The 18,076-nt window shown below is 51.7% G+C and overlaps 1 protein-coding gene across 2 annotated transcripts in view; it reads right to left on the bottom strand.

Moving 5' to 3' along the window:
- RFX2 (regulatory factor X2) overlaps nt 1-17,154 on the bottom strand; it is a 94,452-nt gene extending 77,298 nt beyond the window's left edge. For both annotated transcript variants that reach the window (XM_045776699.2, XM_045776701.2), the window contains exon 1: nt 16,972-17,154. The gene's annotated coding sequence lies outside the window, so the exon portion shown is untranslated. The remainder of the gene's footprint in view (nt 1-16,971) is intronic.
- Between the last annotated feature and the right edge of the window lie 922 nt (nt 17,155-18,076).

Genomic DNA, 18,076 nt, shown 5'->3' with positions numbered 1-18,076 from the left:
GAGAAGCAACCCAAATGTCCACCAACAGATGACTGTGGCCAATCCATACTCTGGAATATTATTCAGCCGTGAACAGGAGCGAGGCCCCGACACGCACTGCCCCGGGGACGGACCCTGAGCCCACAACACTCAGGGAAGGAACCCGACACAGAAGGCGTGTGTGAGTCCACGTGTGTGCCACATCCAGAACAGGCTCATCCATGGATGGGAAGGGGGTTCGTGGGTGTCACGGTATGTGCGGGAGTCTGCTTAACAGAATGGGGTTTCTTTGGGGGTCATGGAAATGTTCTAGAATTAGATGGTGGTGTGAAGACGGTTGTGTAACATTTCAGATATCCTAAAAACCACTGAATTGTCCTTTAAAAAGGTCAATTTTTAAATAGATTTATTTATTTATTTTAGAGAGAGAGCGCATGCACAAGCTGGGGCGAGGAGCAGAGGGACAGACAGAGAGAGAGAATCTCAAGCAGACTCCCCGCTGAGCGCAGAGCCTGAATGAGGGGCTCGATCTCACCACTCCTAGATCATGACCTGAACTGAAATCAGGAGTCAGACACTTAACCGACTGAGCCACCACGTGCCCCCCAAGAAAGGTCAATTTTATGTCATGTGAATTTTATCTCAATTTTGAGGAAAGGTGACACAGCAAATATGTTGGCAAATGCCAGACAAGATGAAAAACAGATGATATATGAACTAAAACTGTCCCTATGTTCTTTACTTTAGAAGAAATGAAACATGATACAGCTCAAAACAAGAAGAAAGTCAGGAAAATCCTTTTTTTGGGGGAGGGGTGAAAGATTTGATTTTTAAGTAATGTCTACACCCAATGTGGGGCTTGAACTCATGACCCCAAGATCAACACTGAGCCAGCCAGGTGCCCCAGGTCAAAATCTTTATTAAATTTTTCAGAAACAAACCTTGTTAACAAGCAAAACACCTCTTGCACACATTCCCTAAGAGACTTTCTATCTGGAAAGCTCCAGTGACAGGGAGCCAAAGGGGTAAGGAAGTCTGTTTTAGAAATGCCGAAACATTTGGTTAGACGGGTGGCATGAACCAATGGAGGGGCACGAGGGAGAAATGGGCAGCTGGACACAGATGCTTCGCCACTAGGACTCGAAGTGAGAACAGGGCCCAGTTTTGGAGTTGAGAGAATTACAGACTTTCTGGCCAAGCCCTAAGTGAATATTACCACTGGAGAAAGGGTGGGTAGTTTCTAGAAGATTCTACACACGCCAAGCATGAAGAGAGACAAACCAGATCAGGTTAGTGTCTCAGAAATCTCAAAGGATGTTAAAAGGATGAGACACCTGGGTGTCTCAGTCGGTTAAGTATCCGACTCTTGGCCTCGGCTCAGGTCTTGATCTCAGGGTCGTGAGTTCAAGCCCCGCACTGGACTCCATGCTGGGTGTGAAGCCTACTTAAAAAATAAGGAAGGAAGGAAGGAAGGAAGGAAGGACGGAAGGAAGGAAGGAAGGAAGGAAGGAAGGAAGGAAGGAAGGAAGGAAGGAAAATATGACCCATTGCATTTAAAGTGGAAGGAAAGCTCAGGTGAAGGATGGATAACCTTCTCTGTGATTAGGGCACTGGATTTCTCGTTGGAACGGTGTGTCAGCAGGGAACTCCAAGGGGCGGGAAAATGCCATTGCTGTGGGAGACTCAGCTCAGAGGCAGGGCAATAATCGTGAACTTGTGTGGGCACAAACCGGCCGGGTGGCTGGGCCTCCCCCAGAGGCACATGCGGGCACGGGTGCAGCTCACGGTGACAGACTGGGGCTGAGTCAGCCACCTGTGGGCTGGGAACTGGGCAGAGCGGAATTGACGGGGAACAAGTTTAGGAAGGGGCTGGCCCGGAGAGAGGTGACAGGGGTCTGAGGACCTCCAAAATGGCAGACTGAATACGATGGATATGCTCACTGTGCATATTCTGGGGGTGGGGGGCACACGTTTTCACCGGATTGCCCAAAGTTCTGTGGCCCGCTATTCTCCGGATGGGACGGGGAGTTGAGGGGAAAGGACAGGCATCTGGTTGAGGCGCCCACGGTGTGGGTGGGAGCGGGAGGAGGTGGTGCAGAGGACATGTCGGGGACAGTGTTGTGCAGGCAAGGACACATGCAAAGTCACCGTCCCTGCAGGGTTGGCGCATGAACGTGAGTGAAAGAAACCTAATGCAAAGGGAAGGAAGTCCCTTCCACCCAGCAATTCGCCTTCCGGGAATTTGCAAACATCCCACACATGTGCACAAATGCACTGGACAAGGATGTTTACTGCAGCATTGTTGGTAAAGTGCAGAAGGATAAACCCAATGCCCTTGATATGGCGCTAATTAAGCACCTCGGGGCACAGCGGTACAGCGGGATCTCACGCAGTTAGGAGAAGGAATGGAGCCGACACACACAATGATAAGGAAAGATACAGACTAAGTATTAGATGAGAGAGAAGGTGCAGAAAAGTGGGCATAACGTGATCCTTTTTTTCTAAAAAGAAAAAATATTAGCTATAAAAGGAGCAAGGTGCCAACACTCACAGCCCTGTGGAGGGACCCTAAACACACGACGCTCAGGGAGGGAACCAGACACAGAAGGCCACACAGGGTGTGATTCCATGTGTGCGAAATGTCCAGAACAGGCAGGTTCATCCATGGATGGCAAGGGGGCTTGTGGGTGCCAGGGGCGGGGGAGGGGTGGGAGAGGACTGCTAATGGGGACAGGATTTCCTTTTGGGGTGATGGAATGTTCTGGAACTAGACAGTGGTAATGATTCTATAACCTCGTGAATATACTAAAAACCACTAAACTATGTACTATAAAAGGGGGAGTTTTACGGCATATGAATTACACCTCAATTAAAAAATAATAAAGCGTCAGCATGCACGTTTTATGTGCATACAAAATATCTAAAAGAATCCATACCGAACTGTATTAGTGGTGGGAGGGGCAGAGGAAGAGAGAAGAAGGAAGCCAGGGGCTCTTTTTTTCCTTTACACTTTTGGGTACTCTTTGGAGGCTTTACAATGAAAAGATTTCCCTGACGTAAAAGAGGAAGGAAAGACTTATTGGGGACTGCCCAGAAGGATCCCAAAGTCCTGAAAGGGTCTGGGGTCAAACCGCTCAGTGGCCCGGAGGGGACACCCACGTGCAAAGCCCAACCACAACCACTTTACAAAATGGAAAACCCTGGAGTCAGGTGGGCCTGTGCTCACAGCTTGGGAGTGACCTAAGACCGCGGGAGCTGGGAAGGATCTGAGCGCCGGTCTGTAGCTTAAACAGCGGTCACCTTTTAGAAGAACAGTGATGACCCAAGCGTTGTGGATCTGTCTTCGTTTGGACACCTCAGGCCGTCTGTGGCTACTGTGCACCTGACATGCGGCTCGTCCAAACTGAGATGTGCTGTGAGTGCAACACAGACACTGCTTTTCAAAGACTTGGCGTGCAAGACTGCGAAACGTCCCAGTAAAAATGTGTTCCCGAAGGGGCGCCTGGGTGGCGCAGTCGTTAAGCGTCTGCCTTCGGCTCGGGGCGTGATCCCAGTGTTCTGGGATCGAGCCCCACATCAGGCTCCTCCGCTAGGAGCCTGCTTCTTCCTCTCCCACTCCCCCTGCTTGTGTTCCCTCTCTCGCTGGCTGTCTCTCTCTGTCAAACAAATAAATAAAATCTTTAAAAAAAAAAATGTGTTCCCGTAGATCCCATGTTAAAATAACAATATTTTGTTGGATATATTGGATTAAATAAAATACATTATTCAAATTAACTTCACCTGTTCCTACTTTTTAACTGTGGCTACAGGAAGATTTTAAATTACACATGCAGCTCGCATTATGTTTCTATTGGACAACTGTGATCTAGAACGCTCCTAGAATAAATTACCAAACTGTGAATTCACAAATATCTTATGAAGCCCTATTCTCCTAGAAAGTACACAAGATGATTGTTAGAGCCTGGTAAGATTTCCACCTGGTAAGAACTCGGGTCAGTTCAACAAGTAATTCCTCTATTTGGTGTCCCACAGAGACAGCAAGACATGGTCTCTATCCTTTCACTTCAGGAGAGAAAAGGAGCCACATGAGTAACTGCTATGTGGCAAAGGTGACAGGTACAGACTCCAGGTGGGACATGGCACCATAAACATGGGGCAGGAATCTGGAAATGTCCCATCCCGGACCCTATGGGAGGGGCAGGACCTACCCCGGCAGCGGTGGGGTGGGGCAAACGGGGAGGAGGGACTAGTTCAAGAGCAGGAGCTGGGCACAGAGGGCGTGTGCCGTGGCAGAAGGGCAAAGACACCAAGCTGGTTAGAGCAGAGGGCACTGGCTGGGGACTCCTGGGGAAAACAGGCTGCGCCACCCAGAGAAAGGCTGGGAATGTCGGGTGGAGCTCCTGGACTGCATCCCACAGGGCAGAGGTCAGCAAACCATGGCCCACGCCCCAGCTAAGTCCCGCCCAGTCCAGCGCCTGGTGCCGCATGGCCCATAAGCTAAGAATGGTCTTTATATTCGTAAATGTCTATAAAAAAAAAATCAGAGTAAAAATATTTTGTGACACATGAAAATTATATGAAATTCACATTTCAGTGCCTGTAAATAAAGTTTTATTGGCACGTGGCCACACCCATTCATTTACTTGTAGTTGACACCGGTGTGAGTAGTTGTAAATAGACACCTTGTTGGCCCACAAAGCCTAAAATATTTACTATTTGGTCCTTTATGGAGAATGTTTGCTGAACCTCCCTCCGCCCCACTTTCTTGGAATACTAAAAGATTCTGCCAGCTTTCTCTGCTCAAGTAAAGTAACAGCACTTGTGCTGATTTGCAGAAAAATATGTAATGGGTATATTTCTCCAATTAAAGACAATTTGCCCTACAAATATTTCTTAAGCCCTTGGTACGGGTTTCCTCTTATCTGCTAGTGACCAGCAGTAAACAACACAACAAACTCTACGAGTACCGCATTATTGGGAAACCCTGAGTCAGCCTGTTGTGCCAGGTTTGACGGCAGAAGTTTTAAAGGACATGTGCTGCTGGTGGCTACCGTATGCCACTCTCCTATTTTATAATCTAATCACGTTTTATTTAATAAAAACATTGCGAGTGCCCGTCATTTAATTTAATACACTGATAATTCCATGGTGTCCCACAGAGACGTCATGCGTCACCCCAGCACCCCCACCAGCAGCAGCAACAGCTTCAGGCCACTGCTGAGGGCAGTGGAGCATCAGAGGTTCGGAAGGAGAAGGCGGAACAGTGGGGCTGTGCCACCCCCCTCCCAAGGGCAGGGGTCGGAAGCTCCCCCAGAGGATCTAAACAAGAACAGCACGAGCAGCAATGGGGGGGACTTGATCCAAATGAGACATGCGGGCAGTGGTTAGTGGGGTGCCAGAGAGGGGGAAAAGGCAGGCGGACCCCGGCCTTCAAAGCTGACCACTGAGATGATGGTACCAGGATAATTGTGCCTCCTTCACTCGTAGCCCGGCGGTCCTCGCCGGCCCTGGGTGCAACCATCTCTAAAGCTACAAAGAAGAGGAGTCTCGACTGAGCTCGACTGAGCTCACACTGCAGCTGAAAGGGAAGCGGAGCTGGGTTTAGCAGGAGGAAGGATTTCTCCGCTATCCACCCCCAAAGGGACTGGGAAGCGTTTCTACCTTTGTCCAGGCCTGGTGATCCTATTGACCCTGCTGGGGCCGTGCCAGGGTTAGGAGGAACGTGTGTAAAATGCCAAGCATATGGTAGGTGGTCAGGGTGTGAGGCCGTGGCAACCCTTTATTTTTAAAACATAACCTTGGGATCTAACAGTTACGACTTCTAAAGTTTGGCTGTCCCCTCCGGGGAGCTGCTTTTTCTTCCCTGCCCCATCCGCCACCCTCTGCCTTTCTCGAAAAACCCTCCTTCCTTGGTCTGAAGCACCAGGATTTGTCAGGGGTGCCGGGCTGCCGGGCCCCTTCCCCCCACCCCCCGGCTGCAGAAGACAGGCCCTCCGCTTGAAACTCTCGAGATCCACGGAAGCAGGTGTCACAGGAGCACACGAACAATGGCCGCATAAAAATACGTCCCATGTCCAAATGTCTCCAGCTCCCTCGGACAAGAACCCTTAAAGCCCTGGAAGGCCTGGCACGGCTCTGAGGAGGTGAATGGCATGTTAAAGGATGGCATGTGTCATTTTAGCTAAGAGCTTTGGGACAGGACAAGTGAACGTACAGTTAGTTATCTGAGGGTCTCTACCGGCAAACAACACAGGGGACCTTGTTCTCAACGTGAAGTGCATCTCAGCCTGTGAACTGGATCTGTTTTGACCAGCGTTAACAGTTACTTCTCTTCCCAACAAGAAACATGACGATCTAACTAGAATCTGGAGCTCCGTGGCAGAAACTTCAGAAGTGGGAGGGTCTCCCCAGCCTGGGCAGTGCAGTGGGTACTTCGCTCATGTTTACACTTTCAAAGAGAAAAGGGAAAAGGGGCCACGGGAGGGGGGGTGCCTTCAGCCAGATGAGCCTCCCTCCACATTCACCCCCTACACACCCACCACTGCAGCCACCACCGCTGCCACTGCCACCAGGGGCCATGACCTTGAACCATGACCTTGAACCAGCGCCTCCTGATGGGAACAGCTCCTGAACGGGGGAACAGCGCTGGCGAAATGGATCTTTTAGGAAGCGAGCCAGGGTTAGAAGTATTTACCTACAAAGTGAGCCAGCTTTATGCAACTCTATTGATCCCCAGTAACTGCTTCCTCCAGCACAGCAGGGCAGGCTTTTCAACCTGCACAAAATGCGAGTGCCACCTTTTGGGGATGAAACAATTCTGGCAGGCATGATGACCAGATTTGTTTCAAATCAACTTTTTAACAAAGCGAAATCTTTGAAAAGTTCCAAAGCACAACAGGTATCAATCAAGATGCTACAATTGGCTTAGACGCAGAACGAGGCATTTAATATTCTCCACTGTGTACACAGCTCCTGGCAAGGGGACCCAGCCATGGTTGGGTTCTAAGGCTCCATTCCCCAATAAGACCCCTGCACTTTCGGAAAAGAATGTGACTTGCAATTTTAGCTGAGCAAAAAGGGGAGTCAGTGAATGGTAAGGGCCTTCGATTAAGATTTCTTTGGGGATTTGGTAAAGGAAAGCTACATGTCGAAAGGACTGGAATGTTAATCTCAGCTGAATCAAAACATGGCATTTTTAAGGCTATCAGATCTCAGGCAAGGGTTTCATGATGTTTGCTTTTTGCTAAAACCAAAGGCTGCCATTACTTGATGTGGGCCTCACTCTCAGAAGAAAACTCGGGGCTCCGGCATCTGAGTCACTCACGCAGTAAATGTGAAGCCCCGTGGGAAGTGTGGCAGGCACCGCTGCCCCTGTCCTCCAGGAGCTCACGATCGAGAACATTCCATAAATCACTACTACATGTCCAAGGAGCCCTGGGCTGTGGCAATTCAGCACTCATGCCACTTCTGGCCGATGAATCCCATGGTCCCCAACTAGGGGGTAACTCTGCCTTCGCAGAGGACATTCGGACACGCCTGAAGACACAGCTGCTATCACGACTTGGGGGTAAGGGGTAGGCGCTGCCATCAGGCTCAGCATCCTGCAATGTGCAAAGGCAACAGCGGTGAGACTGGAGAAACCTGGTCTTAACACTTGCCCACTCGGCTCGCTACGTCAGGTCTCAGCCTTCCCTGGTAAGACAGCCCCGGAGAAGAGTCCTGTTAGAAAAGATTTTCATCGGTAGAAACGACAGTTCAGAGACAGGGCAGGCAAAAGCGTGAGACCTGTGTTAAGGCTTGGCGAGTCCATTCCGAGGACTGAAAGATGAAGCGATGCAAGGGAGCTGAGGCCGGAAACGGCCTTGAACGCTAAGCTGAACACCAGGTGGTTACAGAGAAGGCCTGGGGGTTTGGCCTTTGGGAGCAGAACAGGCTCATGCAACCCTCCCACGCGGCCCAGAAGGGCTGAGGCAAGGTGGGTGGGAGGGAGACCAGGCTGGGAGAATCGGCGGCCAGGGAGCCCAGCTCTGCGCATGGACAGGAGGTGACGGCGGAGCGTGCTCCTTGCTCCTCGGCCCTGAAGCAATACTGCTTTCAGAGCTGCGGGTGGACGGTGGGCCTGCCCACAGCAAGGGGAGGGACGAGGACTCCGGTCACCCTTTCAGCTAGAATGAGGACAGACGCTAGGCTTGTGCAGACCACCAGTGGGAGCCTGCCGGCCGAGGGGCACAGGAGGGAGGGTAGGTGGGGTCACCATGTCGCTGCCCTGCGGCGCCTCTAACCCCCCATCCTGGAGTCTGTTACGTTAAATCACCGCCAATCGAGGGACCTTTGCTTTTGTTTTGCCCCCCCCCCAGTGTCCCCAAAGGGCACCATCCGGCGGATAGATGCACGCCCAGGTGTGAAGTAAGACCGGCAAGGAATCGAGTCACATGGGGCTTCCAGAAATACTTTCTATGTACTCCTGTGGGGCATTTTAAGAGCTGCCAGTACAACCAGGCCATGATTCACACAACAGAGAAGCTCCTGAAAGATCTCCCCTTCATGCTTCAACGGCAGCTCAGCTGCCAACGGCCACTGACCACCTCAAATTTCCGTAGCATCTTCAACTGTCTTAACTTCGCCCATGAGGCTACATGAACACACTTAAGTACTCGACCGAGCACGAGCTCCTCAGATGCTGGCTTTTGGGGGCCCACACCTATTTGCCAAATGGACAGAGACCGCCAGAGAGCAATTCACATACAGAAGTCCCCACGAAGGTGAATTCTTCTAGAACATGAAAAATTCTTTTAAAAATCAGAAGCACATACTTTAGGCTATTTTCCGTGAGTCTGGGGTTCCAAATCAATTTTTTCTCAAAGCAGGCTACATCCATGTGTGTTCTGAGGACGGGAGGGGTGGGAAAGCACTGCCCGGCCCTTTCCTTGGGTTCTCCCGGCTGGGGTGGAGCACGAGCACCCATCTGGGGGCAGCTCATGCTGGGGGCCGCTGCTCCCGAGGCCTTACCCCACGGATCACCTTTTGGACAGAAACGTATCCTGGAAACATGGCACTGTTTCTAAAAGATAAGCAGTTAGCACTGTAAAAATGTAAGCATAATGAGGTGTGACTGCAACTCTAGGAGCGGACTATCACTAGCGTGATTTCAACAGTGGGCGGGGGAGACAGGCGCTCGTGAGCTGGGCCTTCTGTCTTGGTGGGGACTGGCCCTTTTCCTTTCTTTCCTCCTTTCTTTCCACGGGCTGTCCTCATCTCATCTTCCTGGTCTCTATGGGCCTCGCTCTCCCTGGGGCTCGGTCCTTGCCTCGCTCCCCCTTGCGTCTCGGAATCCCTTCAGAATCTCCTCTGTCTGGCATTTGTCACCGTAGCCAATGGTGGCAACAATCCACGTGCCTGCTGACGAGTGGGTGGACGCAGTGTGGCCCATCCACAGCCTGGAATATCATTCAGCCATAAAGAAGAAAGCCATTCTGGCACACGCTGCAACGCAGATGAACCTAGAGGGCATTGTGCGCCGCGAGAAAAGCCAGACACAAAAGGACCCAAGTTCTATGCTTCTACTTCCGCGAAACATCTAGAAGAGGTAAATTCAGAGGGACGGAAAGTAAATGAAAGATTACCAGGGGCCTAGGAGGGTGGAGAGGGAACCGGGAATTTCTGCTACTGGGACCAGAGCTTCTATTTGGGGTGACGAAGGAGTTTTCGAACTAGTGGGGATGGCCACGTGCCATCGCGAATGCCCTCAATACCGCGGAATTGCACACTAACAACGGGTAAACGGCAAATTGCCCGTCACATGTATTTTGCCACAATTTACAAAAAACCACTTTCCTCTGCTGACTCCTCGTTGGTTCCTGCTTCTGTTTTCACTCTACACCCTCTCCTTGGATGGTCTCCTCCAACTGCGTGACTGAAAGGACCATCTGTATGCTGACGGCTCCTAGATGCTAACCCCTAGCCGGGACCAGCCTGGTCAGCTCCAGACCCTGCAACCCAGTTGCCTACTGGAAAGCCGTCCCCACCCGGATGTCCCACAGACACCTCAAGCCGGCCAAGCCCATGACTGAACTCATTACTTCCCCTGCCCGACACCAGCTTCTCCCGTGGTCCCTGACTCACCACAGTGACACACTGCACCGGCTCCCCAGTGTCAGACACCTGGGACTCGCCCTCCCCGCCCCCTGGCCCGGACTAAGTCCCCAAGCCCCTGAGAACCGGGCTGTTCTGTCTTCCCCAGCGCCCCCTGGCCTGTGCTGTCAGGCAGGCCCCTGTCGCCCTTCACCTGGACTATGACTCCAGACTCCAAGCCCTCTGACGCACCCTCCAAAATCATGCCCAGTCACAAAGCCACTTTCCCACTGTCTCAGTCCAGCACCAGACACAAGCCCCACTCGTCCAGCCAGGGCTCAGCACACTGTTCCTATAAAGGCCCAGAGCGTAAACATTTTAGGTTTTGCTGGTCACCTCTTGCTGCTGCCATGACTACTCGGCTCTGCAGAGCAGCCAGAAGTGGTATGTACGTGAACGAGCACAGCCGAGTTCCGATACAGCTTTACCCACGGAAACAGGCCGCAGGCTGGAACGGACCTGAGGGCCAGAGTTTGCTGACACCTGCTCTTCTCTCTCACCTCATCTCCCTTGTACCCTGTCCACCGCTGGCAGGAGGTGTTTGCAGGTTCCTGAAAACACAGCCATGCCACCAGGGTCCCCACCCAACCGCCTGCCCCACAGGGACGTCTAGCACAACCACTTTTGAGACTGTCTCCTTCTCCTAGTTGCTTTTGGTCTTTGTATACTCAGAGGCTAGTGCTTGACTCCAAAGAATGAATGAGTGAATGACTGAACAGATGTCAGAGGTCTAGAAGGCCTCTGCCTTCCTCCTTTTGCTCACCCGCCATCAGTCTCATGGTTGCCTTTCTCTGCCTTGACCAGGCCCAGCTGTGTCCTCCAGCCACAGGGCCTTTGCACCTGACCTCCACCCCATGCCTGGGAGGCTCTTTCCTCTGACCTCCACACGGCTGCTCCTCCTTCTCCTTTCAGTCTCAACTCAACTGTCACCTCCTGAAGGGCAACCCTGGCCCAGTGGCCTAGCTCTTACTCACATGCACACACTCAAAATAACCACAGAGACCCTAGTCTTACAGGCTTACTGCCTATGGCATGTCTGGGCTGCCTTACAGAGTAAGTGAAAATAATCACTGTACCAGGCCTTCAATAACATACGATGTATTTTTAACGGTTATATGATTCCCCCCATTTTTTAAACACGGACTACGGCAGGTGTAGTCTGACTCACAGCGTCCGATCCCCCCTTGCTGTATGTACCACCTACAGGTTTGGGAAGTCAACTCTATTTCTCAGAAAGTCATCGGATTCAAGAAAATTGAAAATAAGAAAAAGGTGCTGCCAGGCATACAGCAGGGTTTTCAAACGCACAAAACCTGTGTATCATAAGGCAGGAATGCGTTTCGGGGAGAGCGAAGGGAAGCTCAGCCAGGAGCTGGGCCAGCCTGTCAGCTCCTGAGGGCCTGACTCGAGTCCTGGCATGAAGAGTGGGCTGGGTCTCACCTCTGAGTGGCCGGTTTCCAGACTCCGACCAGGATGGCACCCATGAGCCAGCGAGAGCAGAGAAGGGAAACCAGTTCCAAGTGTTCTTGAGTTCGGTTCTGCTGGCAGAGCTGGCCACTTGCCAGAGCCCACCGGAGAGGGTGATGTGGGGGGACTGGGTGCAGACAGGCCTCGGCCGCAACCAGCACGGGGCCTGGGGGAGGGGGGTTGCTTCCAGCCACTTGCCTTCATTGGTGGTGTTTTTGCCTAGCGCCTATGCTTGCAGAACGGTATCTTCGTCCCAGGGAATGTCTACACTCACGGAAGGACATGGCCCCCGCCTGAGACAGACAGTGGAGGCTCATGCGCTCCATCAAGCAAAACACAGTTCCCGAATGCCCCCTTGGCGCTTGCACGGGGTGGAAAACCCAAGCAAGAACACGAAACCCAGGCCGCTACTGCTCGTTGGCTCCCGAATAGTAACAATGGTGATAGAAGAGTAAACAGTCGGTTCCCGTGGAGCACCGACTCTGGGCCAGGCCCGGTGCTACACCATGATAAATGGTATTTCTAAGACAGCAGCCACCCCGGTCTGATCACGTAGTTCACGGATGCCACACCTTACCTGGAGCCCCCGGAGCCAAGCAGCAGAGACACCTCGAGCAAGCCCTTTCTTGTCCAACCCAAGCTGTTCCAAGACCCATGGGCGGCGACATATGGCAGGTAAGGAGCGACTCCCCATTTCTAGATGGGCCTCCCTCATAGGTGGGCAGGAAACTGTTTATTTATTCCTTTAACAAATATTGATTGCCTACTCAGCGCCAGAATTGTGCTCAGCCCGGAGGAAAGAGAAGTTAATAAAACACACAGAGCTTCCTCCCCTTAAGGAGCTGACCTTCTAATGAGGGGCCGGATGGTGGTAATAAAATAAATGTGCATTATGTCATTATGTCTGCACATGAGTGACAAATGCTAAGGAAAGAGACAGAGGAGAAGGAGGCTAAGTGTGTGTCCCTTTTGAGTGGGTGGCCCGGGAAGGTGACATTTGAGAAAAGGCCTGAAGACAGGGCGGGAGCAGTCCCCCCATTACTTGGGTGAAGAGCTTTCTAGGCAGAAGGCTTGAGGAACTCCCAAGAGGCCTGCAGGGTTGAAGTGGAGTGAGGAACGAGATCGGTGTCAGAGATGAGGCCAAAGAGAATTGCGGTGGAGAGGCCCAGGTGGGAAGAGACTTTGGCCTTTGCTCCAGGTGAGATGGGGGTCGTGGGAGGGTTCTGAGCTGAGGGAAACACAACAGAAAGTAATATGCCCCCCACCCCCACCCCTGCCAGGTTAACAAACAGGCTGGGATGATCCGGGTAGGAGGCGCCGGCGGCCTGGAGCAGGGGCTGGCAGTGCAGGTGGTGAAGCATGGTCAGATCTAGGTCTCCACGGGTGGGGTGGAGTTGGGAGCATTTGCTGACGGCTGGCGAGAAAGAGGCCAACTCCAAAGTTCTGGCCCGATCAACCAGAAGCCAGCTCATGCTCACGAAGGGGGTGCTGGGCCAGGAGGAGCAGATTGTGGGGCCCACGGGGAACTCGGTTTGGCCATCTTGTTTAGGTTGCCTGTCAGAATGCACCTGGATGCGTCCAGCGAGTAGCCAGACAGACCTCTCTGCTAGAAAGACCTTACTCGTTCTCTTAGGCAGGCCACGCTTCCCGAACCCGAATGATCCCCAGACCCATCAGGCTCTGTCCCTGGCTCTTCTCCCCATCCTCCATCACCTACTCCTTATCCCACACACCCTTGATTCTGGGTCTTCCTCTCTTCAAGGAGGAGTCTGGGTCTTCCTTCTCTTCTTTTTTCTCCCCCGTAAGAATTCCTTTGCTGCTCTTGCGGTCTCCGAGAAGCACGTAGGAGGTTTTTAGTTTCCTCTCTAATTCCCAATGCATATTCCATTCATTCACTCATTCAGCAAATTAAGCACACCCTCTGTGCCAGGCACATGTCTAGAGAACTTGGCTTGTGACGGAGCTACTCATGCTTTAAATAACAGAAAGGGAGTCAAAAGGCCCTTTTAAATACGTAAGTCCACAATCCCTTATTAACAATGTTGATATCCAAAAAGCTCTGAAAACTGGAAATTTTTTTTGTAAATGTGACACAGACAAAATCTGACCTGAACTGGCTTGAGGCTGTTTCTGGTCTTTATTTACCCATTTGGTGGGGATACTCATACAGCCTGGTGCGGAAATATGGATGTGTTTGCTGGGTGCATCTGAAACCCCTGGTTTCAGCTACTGGATCAGGACTTAGACCTTCCTGCCCCCAAGTTTGGCGAGGGTCCCAACTAGCAAGATGATTTCTCTGTGAACTTTCCTTGCCTTCTAAATAGTTCACATTTTACAAATAAGTAGGTGTTGGGGGAGGGGGCACATTATTTAAATAAGTGGTCACCTCGCAGTTAATTAAAAAGAGTCAAATATATTATGATAAGACATGGCTCCTACTGGCCCTGCAATTTTACGAGCACAACCACCACAAGGACCTATAAAAATCCCACTGGTACATTCAAAATTTTGACTCAATTATAATATTAACTGAAGTCCAATTAATTAAATATTGACGAATATGAATTAATTTTAACTCGAATCTGAAACTACAAATTAGCTCAAAGGAATGAGATCCAGGTAAACAATTTCCCAGCATCTTCATTTCTGGTGAATGGCTCTGTCCCAGCCGTGCTTTGGTGATAAACATGGTTAAAAGATGAATATTAACGTCACGTATGTCCCAGGGCACCTGGGTGGCTCAGTCAGTTAAGCAGCTGCCTTCAGCTCAGGTATGATCTCAGGGTCCTGGGATCAAGCCCCATGTCGGGCTCCCCACTCAGCGGGGAGTCTGCTTCTCCCTCTCCCTCCACCCTCCCTTGCTTGTGCACGGGAGCACCCTCTCTCTCAAATAAATAAATAAAATCTTAAAAAAAAAAAAAAAGTAATGATATGTCCTTCACCCAGAATGCAAATATCAACAGAATTTCAAAGAACTCGTTCTGTTGCTTGGTGTAATTAATAACTCTGTCCCCCTGCTCCCAGATGCCCCTTTGGAGTGTCTGGGCAATTTATCTGGCACAAAAGAGGAATGTACCCAAAGGCTAAATAATTCAGTTTTGCTTTTACTGAAGAAGCAAACTGTTTCTGAACTCATTCCGGCCTAAATCAGCCAAATATCACAGGATCACAGAAGCAGTTAGCTTGCCCATCATGTATCGGAAATCTTTTTTTAAAAACTACCAAGTCCCCTCCGATACTTTACCAAGCCCGTTGGCTTACCAAGCCGGTTGGCTGGCGAAGTTAGCAGTGATCAGTGACTAAGGAAATTGGATTCTTTGGGGGGTGGGGAGAAGGGGAGGTGGGCGGGGAGGGGAGAGGGAGGCGGAGGCGCTCACCATACACTCTCACTTCTCTGGCAAGGGCAGGTGAGAAGCCATCTCTAAGGTTATTCAGGGGTGGGTTCACATTTTTAAACTTGAGTGGGGAAAAGAACACATAGCCAGCGCTGATACTCCCAGGGCGGAGGGTAAGGGTCTTTATAGAAGTACACAAATAATGTTTCAGAGCATGAAGCCAAAGAATAAAAACATGTTGACAATATGTGCAAGAAAAAAAAAAGGTTTTGTTGTTGCCGGCTGGGTCATTATATTAGCATAATTATTTCGTTGGGGGATCTTAGTTGAAATCCAGAGTCTTGCATAAGGTTTGATATTTTGGATTTGCAGAGATAAAGCTGACTGGGAGGGGAAAAGCAGGAAAGTCTGCACTGCTGGTTAATTGCGCAGAGCAAGAAAATGGTTGTGTGTGTGTGTGTGTGTGTGTGTGTGTGCGAGCAAATATGTTGGGGGGCTGCATAATGAAAACACCCAAGAAGCCGGCAGGAGGTCTATCAGGACGCAGACCTGGACTCCCTCCCTCATTCCTGTAGGGCAACCAGGAGGTTAAAATTAGGACAGTGAACCACCCCCGCCTCCACTGGAATGGCAGGGGCACTTCGGCCCCAGGGGCCCTTGAAATAGCCACTAGGATCGGGAAACCTAACTTTCCTAGTGCACCAGTGAGAACAGCCAACTGGGACCGATCGGGAGGGAGCCCCTGGCTTCTCTCAGGACAGGAAAGGAATGGAGTATTTGGGGTGTGTATGTGTCTGTGGTCTGTGCGTGTGTGTGTGTGTGTGTGTGTGTGTCTGCGTGTGTGCCCGTGTGTCGGTGTGTGTGTGTGCCTGAGTGCGCTTCGGGGGGAGGGGGGCTCAGGAGTGCGGTTTAAATTCACAAGCATACACGCACTCACACAATCTCAGGAGAAAATGTCACCGAGCAGTTTTGGGCCACAAGTTAGGCTTTTTAAACAAAATAAATTAATACATTAAAAAAAAAAAAAACTTCTGGTGAAACTCTTCTCGCTTGGAGATCAGTCCAAATAGGGGAACTGCAGCTGTACGAAGGGGCTTCTCCAGCGGGGTGGAAGCACTGACAGACCCAGGATCCCCCAAACTCAGGAATGTGGGGTTCAATGGGAGGGAGGGGTGGAGTGTCCGAATAGCCTTAACTACAGGCTACGAGGATTTTTGGTAAAGAGGTGAGAAACCGGTCCCGGGAAGTCCGATTCTCAATTCTCATTCTCGATTCTCAGTGAGTTTGTGGCGGAAAAGTGAGGGGGGTGTTCTTCCCAAGACAAGAGCAACGACTTTTGGGTAAACAGTAAGAAAAGGATTCCAGGGGAGCCCGCAAACTCACAATTCTGGGAGACGGTCCCCAAGAAACCCCAAATCCAGGAAATTGGGGCAAAGGTGAAAACGAGTCTTCCAGGCCCTCCCAATTCAGGAGTCTGAGGTTAGGAGTGAGAGTGGGGCCCCGGGAAACCCCAATTTCAGAGATTTGGGGAGCAAAAGAGGAGGGTTCCCAGGAGCCCCCAATTCTGGGAGTTTGAGGTAAGGGTTTGAGATGGTTTCAAGAAGTTGAGAGAAAGTGAGAGAGGGGTCCCTGGGCGCCCCCAATTTAAAGATTTGGGGGGAAAAAAGTAAGAAGAGGTTCCCAGAAGCTCCAGTTCAGGGAGTTTGAAGATGAAAGTTTGAGGGGTCCCGGGGAACACCCAATTCGGGGATTTTGAGATAAGAGTGAGAGAAGGATCTCGGGGGGCCCCCAACTCAGGAAGTTTTCTGAAAAGTGAGGCGATGGGTTCCCACTTGCCCCCGAGTTTGGGTAAAAGGTCGGGGGGTCGTTCCCAGCCACCCCAAACTCGGCCGCGCCTGCGGAACTGGGGTGAAGAGACGGGTCCCGCGGGCGCGCCAACCCGGACGTTTGGGGTGAACCGCGAGGGCTGCGCCGCCTGCCTCCCGACCCCCGGATCCGGATCCCCGCCGCCCCCCGCACTCCCCGGTCGGGCCGGGCCCGGGGCGGTCGCATCGGTCACCTGGAGTTCGGGCCGGGAGTTCGGGCAGCGGCTCCCGCGGCGGCAGCAGCGGCTGCTGCGTGTTGGTCCCCGTTGGTAAGTAACAGTCTCCACGGCTACAGTCTCTATGGCGGCGGCGGTGGCGGCGGCGGCCGCTCCTCCTCCCGCTCCCGCCGCCCGCCCGCCTCGCGCGCCCTCCCGCCTGCCCGCCCGCCGCGATGGGGCGGGGCGTTGTTACCGGCAACGGTTACCAGGCTCCACGCCCCACCCCTCAACGGCCCGCCTACGCCCGCCTCCAGCGGGGGCGAGGAGGGCCGGGTGTAAGGCCCTGCGGTACTCCATTGGCTGCCCGCAGTGTCCGTCAGAGGGGGCGTCCCCTGGCGAGGATGAGGGCGAGGCTTGACCAATCGCCGCGAAGGAGGGCGTGGCTTGGCGCGAGGCGCGCGCGGCTCGGAGGGTTGGCGAGAGGGAAGCGCGCGCGGCTCCCGGTGGGTGGCGCTGCTCTGGGAAGGCTAAATTTCGGTGACTTCTAACGGGGCCTTCGTTTATTCCACGAACGATTACCGGACGTCCAGGCATAGTCTGAGTCTGGGGTCAGCAAACTCCGGCCTGCAGATCAAGTCCTGCCCGCTGCCTGTTTTTCATGAACCACAAGCTGAGAGTTTTAAAATATTTTTTAAGTGGTTTAAAACAAAAGAAGAATCTTCGGTGGCATGTGAAAACAGTGAAACTCTTCTATTACTGAATCTAGTATTTTCGGTATCTTTGAGGATTGGCAGACCACACCCTTGGGCCAAATTATGTCTTCCTGTGTTTGCAAATAAAGTTTTATTGGAACACAGCCAGGACCATCCTTAAGGAGATTGTGGAAGGCTGTTTTCACACTACACGGGCAAGGTTGAGTAGTGAAGAGTTAATTCGTTGCACAAAGATGGAATGGCATAAGCAGAGCCTAGAATATTTACTATCCAGCCTTTCATAGAAACTGTTTGCCAACCTCTTCCCTCCCCACCCCCTCAGAGGGTAGGTTCAACTATACATAAGACTAACAACCCACCCTCTCCTGGAGCTTTTATTCTAATGCCGGGACATTGACAATAAACAGAATAAATAAACATATATAGTT

The sequence above is a fragment of the Ursus americanus genome, chromosome 14 (genome assembly GCF_024610735.1).
Source record: "Ursus americanus isolate L20-20 chromosome 14, mUrsAme1.1.p, whole genome shotgun sequence".
NCBI classification, from domain to species: Eukaryota; Metazoa; Chordata; class Mammalia; order Carnivora; family Ursidae; genus Ursus; species Ursus americanus.
Note: the sequence above shows the minus strand (reverse complement) of the source record. Positions and strands in the feature narration are given on the sequence as shown.